General features: G+C 35.6%; 1 protein-coding gene across 4 annotated transcripts in view; it reads right to left on the reverse strand.

Annotated features, from left to right (window-relative positions):
- LOC124362537 (protein wings apart-like) overlaps positions 1-2287 on the reverse strand; it is a 54976-nt gene extending 52689 nt beyond the window's left edge. For all 4 annotated transcript variants that reach the window (XM_046817132.1, XM_046817133.1, XM_046817134.1 and 1 more), the window contains exon 1: positions 2102-2287. The gene's annotated coding sequence lies outside the window, so the exon portion shown is untranslated. The remainder of the gene's footprint in view (positions 1-2101) is intronic.
- Positions 2288-6456: the final 4169 nt, after the last annotated feature.

Genomic DNA, 6456 nt, shown 5'->3' on the forward strand with positions numbered 1-6456 from the left:
TTTTTAGCTATAATAATTATTTAGCTACGTTGATTAGAAAATATTGAGACACAAGCAAAAACTGCCTATTTGTGGATTTTTAAAAGCCTGGCACTTAAAACATTTTTTATTTTAACAAGGCTGGTTAGGTAAAACTTTCATACAACAAAATTAACAAAATTTGAGTGGTCAAGGTCCAACATTATTTTTTCATTGGTTGATTGAAATAGAATAACCCTATACAGTATAGGGGTAAGGAAGTAATTTGTATGACCGCAAGACCACTTGACACTACAATCATTAATCAGTTTATGTGTACTGTCTCAGTTCCATTCATACTTAATTTAGAATGAAACCATATTAAGTTATAATGTATTTTAAAATTTCAATCCTAATTCTGAATAAAAATTTTCTTTCCAGATAGGCTATTATTGCACCCGTCTCAAAATTTAATACTAGAGCTATAGGCTAATAAGGCTAGTTGTATGGAATACATAATAAGCATGTAGCCTATGGTATTAAGAACCAAAAGAGCAATTAATTTAATTTAATCATGTGACAAGAATATTAAATGAATAAGCTACTATATATACAAATAAATAAATGTCAGTTTTTATACTACAATCATATTTCAAAAATTATATCACGTATTTATCTTGTTAACTTACTGTGTAATGGTTATTAAATATAGTTTTGAATAACTAGACTACGAGCTTCTCTCATTACAAAACCTTAAAGTGGGCTTTCTTACAGCAAATATCTAAAAAGTTTATAGATGTAGATTTAGAGAAGGGTCTTTTAGGGTAGGGTACGATAAGCGGACCCGGATCTTTATATCGAAGAATATAATCATTGATACCTAATATTCACATCTTACATCTTAGACTATCAATCGATATAAAAGTCTCTATAGTCTTCAAACAATTGTATGTTTTAAATTAAAATATAAATTTAATATTTACAGTGATCAAACAAATTATTATAACCAAAATTAGGAAAACTGAAGACGACCATAAGTTACTTGCTCCTCTCTCATTTACAGTTGCTTCTTTCCCACAAATTTTACATAATGGGTTTTTCGGTACGAGTCCAACATGTTGAAGCCACGACAAACATGTCTTCATTTTTCAAAGCAATGCCATGTAGTTTTTTGTAATTGACTGCCATTTTTAATAATCAAATGTTACTTATGTAAAATTGAAATATTACCCTACGTGTATTATTTGAAAGTGTTTAACTTACAGCTGTTGATATAGATTACCGGTATTTAATTGTTCAATCAGTATCGTTTGATTATATCGATGGTTATGAATAAGTAATATCGTTTGGCAATTAATTTCGATATAAAAAACCGGGTCCGCTTATACTACCCTACGCGTCTTTTATACTGCACCTAAAAACTATTTGATTTAATGAATAAGATTTTTCATTTATGGTACAGCACATCTCATTTTCGTACTGATTGCTAACTTTCACAGACATAATAACATATTTCTATAGCCTACTCTATCTAAAAAAACAGCATGACATACATCATATCACATATGATGAATCACTTATTTGTAATTATTTTATTGCTTTGTCTCAGGATTAATAACTTATGCAATTATTTTATTGCATTAAGTTAAAGCAATACTAAGAGAAAAGTAAAGGTAAAAAACATAGTTTATAATGTTAAAAGTGTGTTTAAAGTCATGTAACTTAAGCCTCATTTACTTCATCAAGGGGAAGAAAATTATTTAAATTAAAGCACTGCTTTTCATGAGATTCTATTATAGCTAGAACTATATTTTTATTCTAAGTAATACATAATGTTGATCTAACTTGCTGTATTTATTTTATTTTATTAGATAAAATTTGAAGTTACAACATAAATGTAGGCTAAAAAGGGAGTTATCAAAGCACAAGAATTATTTTTGTTTACTAAACTTTAAAATACTAAATTTGTGTTTACAAAATGTTATGGGAAAAGGCAAGACACATAAAAATACTGAAGGGGATATTCTAAAAGAGGCTAACTTTTAAAGTCGATTGGGGAAATTGGCATATCAGTTAGCTTTGCTCTGAAATTATTCAAACTCAAAATGTAAGCTCATATGAACCTAATAACATTTTCAATTACCTTTTCCTCGATTATTCACAAAATAAACACAAAACATTCACATCAAACATGTATTCACTTCGTAAATATCGGTCAAAGAACCTAAATATACACTGCAAAATTCTCTTCCATAAATCGCCATTACAATAATAATTCTCCTCTCTCCCCTCTTACAGAACTTCTACAAGAACCTCAACCAGACCAGACTGCCACTGCCACAATGCATTGTATTTCATAACATCTACGCCAAAGAGAAGCAACTTAAAATACAGAGTTTCAACAAATCTAATCACATTTTAACGAATAGTATCCATTTACTTAATAAAGTTGTAAAGAATGAAACAAAAAATAAGAAAACACTGGCGAGACATTTACTATAGTTTATTTATTGATTGTGCAATAAATAAATTCAATATAGTAAAAGTGTCTCGCCAGTGTTTTCTAATATATCTTGTAAACACATAATCTATTGTTTTTCCATACTTGTACTCGTGTTTCTATCGTTTAACACCGTTAAATTTAATTCATCTTTTAAAAAGGCAACTATTGGTTTTGACGTTTCTTCAAAACAATTTGTATTAAAATCTGTTTTTACATCATTTATTTTTTAAGTGAATGTAAGATAAGACCCAATATAAAATACCGCTATAAAATAATGCAGTAAGTGAACTACTTGTACGTTGAATTCATCTCCGTGATGATAATTTATCAGGATGATATTGTATAAATAATTTAGGATCATTATAATCTTTATTTTTGACATAATTATTATTAAGGTCACCTTCTTTGTACTGTAGCTTTTCATTTATTTATTTTATTCACAAACGGCTTACACCATTTTACACTGTTACAAAAATAAAGATGGCCAACAAGTGTAACAAGATTAAAAATAAGTATTAATAATTAAATTATGAATAAATTATGTGAGACAACTATTATATAATAATGGAGTTCATGCAAAGAAAGCAAGCAACAACTACTATACTATGCAAGCGAAAACAAGAATTTAAATGTAAAGTCATTAGGAAAATAACTTTAGAAAAAATAACAATACGTTAACAGTATAAAAATAAGCAGAGAAAACAAGCAAATAACTGTAACAAAATATGTGAATATTAACAGAAAAAAACAAATATATATATATATATATATATATATATATATATATATATATATATATATAAAATAACAATGTAACGATATAACAATAGACAAAGATAACAAGGAATAAATATGTATGACAATAACAACGTAAACTAAATGACAAGCTAACATCAAAATAAATTATAACAGTAACACATTGGAGGATGAAGCAACACAGATCAGGCTTTCATCAGCAGCAGCTCGCCGAACCTCACCCAGGGCTGCAACAAAGAGGTCGACTGAAGAGCCAATGTCGTTCCCGAAACGCATGAGTCTAGGTATGGGACTAAATCGAAGATAGTTGGTCCCAGCATGGTCAGGCTCGAAGAGACGCTGATGTCTGGTGGATCTGGCAGGAACGCGGAAGTTGATTGACTCCAGTAAGAAGGGGCTGCTGACTTGGTTATTGAGAAGCTTGGAAAGGAAGATACAATCAGCCACCCTCCTCCTGCGCTCAAGACTCAGAAGACCATAAGCAGCTGACACCTCATTGACTGGAACTTCACGGAAGTCAAATCCCGCACGACATCCCAGGAACCTGATGAAACGTCTTTGCACCGACTGGAGATGATGAATCTGGCAGAGCTGATATGGAGACCAAACCACAGAGGCATACTCAAGTAACTGGCGGACAAGGGACTTGTAGAGGCATGGGTATTCAAGCCATGTTTTGAAGAACGGAGGACCAAACCAAGCATACGAGAGGCCCTGGCGCAGATTTGACTGATGTGGGAACCAAACTCAAAAGAAGAGTCGATAAGAACACCAAGGTCCTTGATGGTATTGCATCTCTCCACCCGGTCGCCATCGAGAAAGTAGTCGGCTACCACTGGATTTAATTTCCTATTGAACGTTATCACCTTGGTCTTGGAAGGATTCGCAGTCATATCATTCGCACGACACCAGACAAAAACATCGTCAAGAGCATGGGAGCTAGGATTATTTATTTATGTATGTACGTGAGTGTGTTAAGTGTGCTACATATCTGAGTTATATATGATTAAAACTTATCGGCAATGTGGGTCGACCTATCTTTTCAACGACTCGTGCCCACGCACAGGCTTGCCTATGTGGGTACTTTTTTCCTATATTTTAAGTAATGTTAATGTTTTAATCATACTTGAAAATTACTATAGTATATATTACTCTATTATGGAACTGTAATTTCTTTATTTGGAAATAAATAAGGTTTTGAATTTGAATTTTTGAATCCTGCAGAGACTGGCAATCATTCTGAGATGCAACCTCCACGAACAGCTTAATGTCGTCCGAAAGGAGAAGAAAGGGGACGTTGATGGCATGCTTAATATCATTGATAAAGATTTAAAACAAGAATTGTCCAAGGTGAAACCCCTGTGGAACACCAGAACTTGCAGTAAAGCTAGTTGAGACGCCAGCACCATGGCGCACGGCAAGTTGACGATCGGTAAGGTAGCTGCTGAACCATTGCAACATTGTGCCAGAAAACCCGTAGTCCTGTAGCTTCGCAAGAAGATGACGATGGTTGATCCTATCGAATGCCTTGCTAAAGTCCATATAAACGGTATCAACTTGATTTCTGCGGCTGAAGGCCTCCATCACCATGTACTGGAGTGATAGAAGGTTTGTCACGGTGGAGCGACCGGAGGTGAAACCGTGTTGCTCATCAATAATAACTTGTTTAAATAGAGGCTGAACCATATATAAAACGAGGCTCTCAAAAACCTTACTAAGGACGGATTGTATGACTATGGGCCTGTAATTGGTAACATCACGACTATCACCAGATTTGAATATTGGGACCACAAATCTAACTTTCAATGTTGAGGGGAAGATACCATGAGATAGGCTGAGATTGAACAAGTGATGGATTTGAGGGACCAGTTCAGAATGACAGAACTTGAGTACTGCTGGGGGGGGGGTGCTATCAGAACCGCTGCCTTTGGTGGAATCCAAGAGGACGAACTTCCTTTCAACGTCTTCAAGAGTGACTGCACATTCAGATATGATGAATGGAGTGTAAAAATTGGGCACAGGCAGCTCATCTTGAGACACAGTGGAGTAGGCCAACGAGAAGTAGTCAGCAAACAGCTCGCACATCTCTTCAGAGCGGAAAGCCTCAGTAGCGCCATGTTTAAGGGAGCTTGACATGGAAGACGTCCGATTGAGGTCCTTAACAAAGCTCCAGAAGATCTTTACATTAGATGAAATGGTAGTATTGACATGATTGATGTAGCTCGAACGACAGTCCCTGGAGACAACCCTGCACCGATCACGAATGATGCGAAAGTTATTATAGTCGACAAGGGCAAAGGATTTCTTGTGTAGAGTCTTCTTGAGAATTACAAGCTCCCTAAGCTCCTTGGAGAACCATTTGGGAAAGACATAACAGCGAACAGCCTTCCACGGAGAGTGATATTCAACAGTTGGTTGGAGAAGTGATATTCAAGTTGGAGAACAGAAGATTGACGTCAGTGCAATCATAGTCGAGCTGAATGGCACCAAGCTGGAGATCATTTTTAACCTGCACTAGGTTACATCTTTGAATGTTCCGAATGAAGGTAGGACGCTCAGGGCACCCAAGTGATGGTAACGAAACATTAACGGAGACAAAAAAACTAGGATGGCATGGTTCGTGGGCAAGAAGAGGCTCTTCGGCACGTGACACGGTAAAGATATCAGGAGATCCGAATATCAAGTCAAGTTGAACTCCTCTGTCATTAGCTACATTGCTAAGGTGACATACGCCAAGATGTGAAGCTAAGTCCAAGATGACGTTGGCAGAAGGAGAAGCAGTAGTAGGATCGGGATGAATCCAATTGAAACCAGGCAAATTGAAGTCGCCAGCAATTAATACGAGGTCAAAGTTGTGGTAGACGGACAATATGTCCACAAGTGAATCAGCAAACAGTGAGTAAAGTCTTGTTTGGGCTTGAGGGGGAATATAGACAGCGCAGACAACCACCTTACAGCGAGAAGTGAGATTTACTACCACACACAATGCTTCCACTGGTAGATCGGGTTGCAGTACTTCAGAAGAGACCCATGAACAGCAATAAGGACACCACCGCCATCCTGTTTGCCACTAGTTAAGGGCGAATGATCCTTCCGATAAACATCATATCCAACAAAACCAAGTTCAGAAGAAGCGATTGTGGAATTCAGATTTGTTTCAGTGAGAATTATAACATTATTCAAGGATAAGGGAACTAAGGCATGCAAAGAGGAGAGTTTGGAACGAATACCATTAACAT

This window comes from Homalodisca vitripennis, chromosome 5 (assembly GCF_021130785.1).
Source record: "Homalodisca vitripennis isolate AUS2020 chromosome 5, UT_GWSS_2.1, whole genome shotgun sequence".
Classification (NCBI taxonomy): domain Eukaryota; kingdom Metazoa; phylum Arthropoda; class Insecta; order Hemiptera; family Cicadellidae; genus Homalodisca; species Homalodisca vitripennis.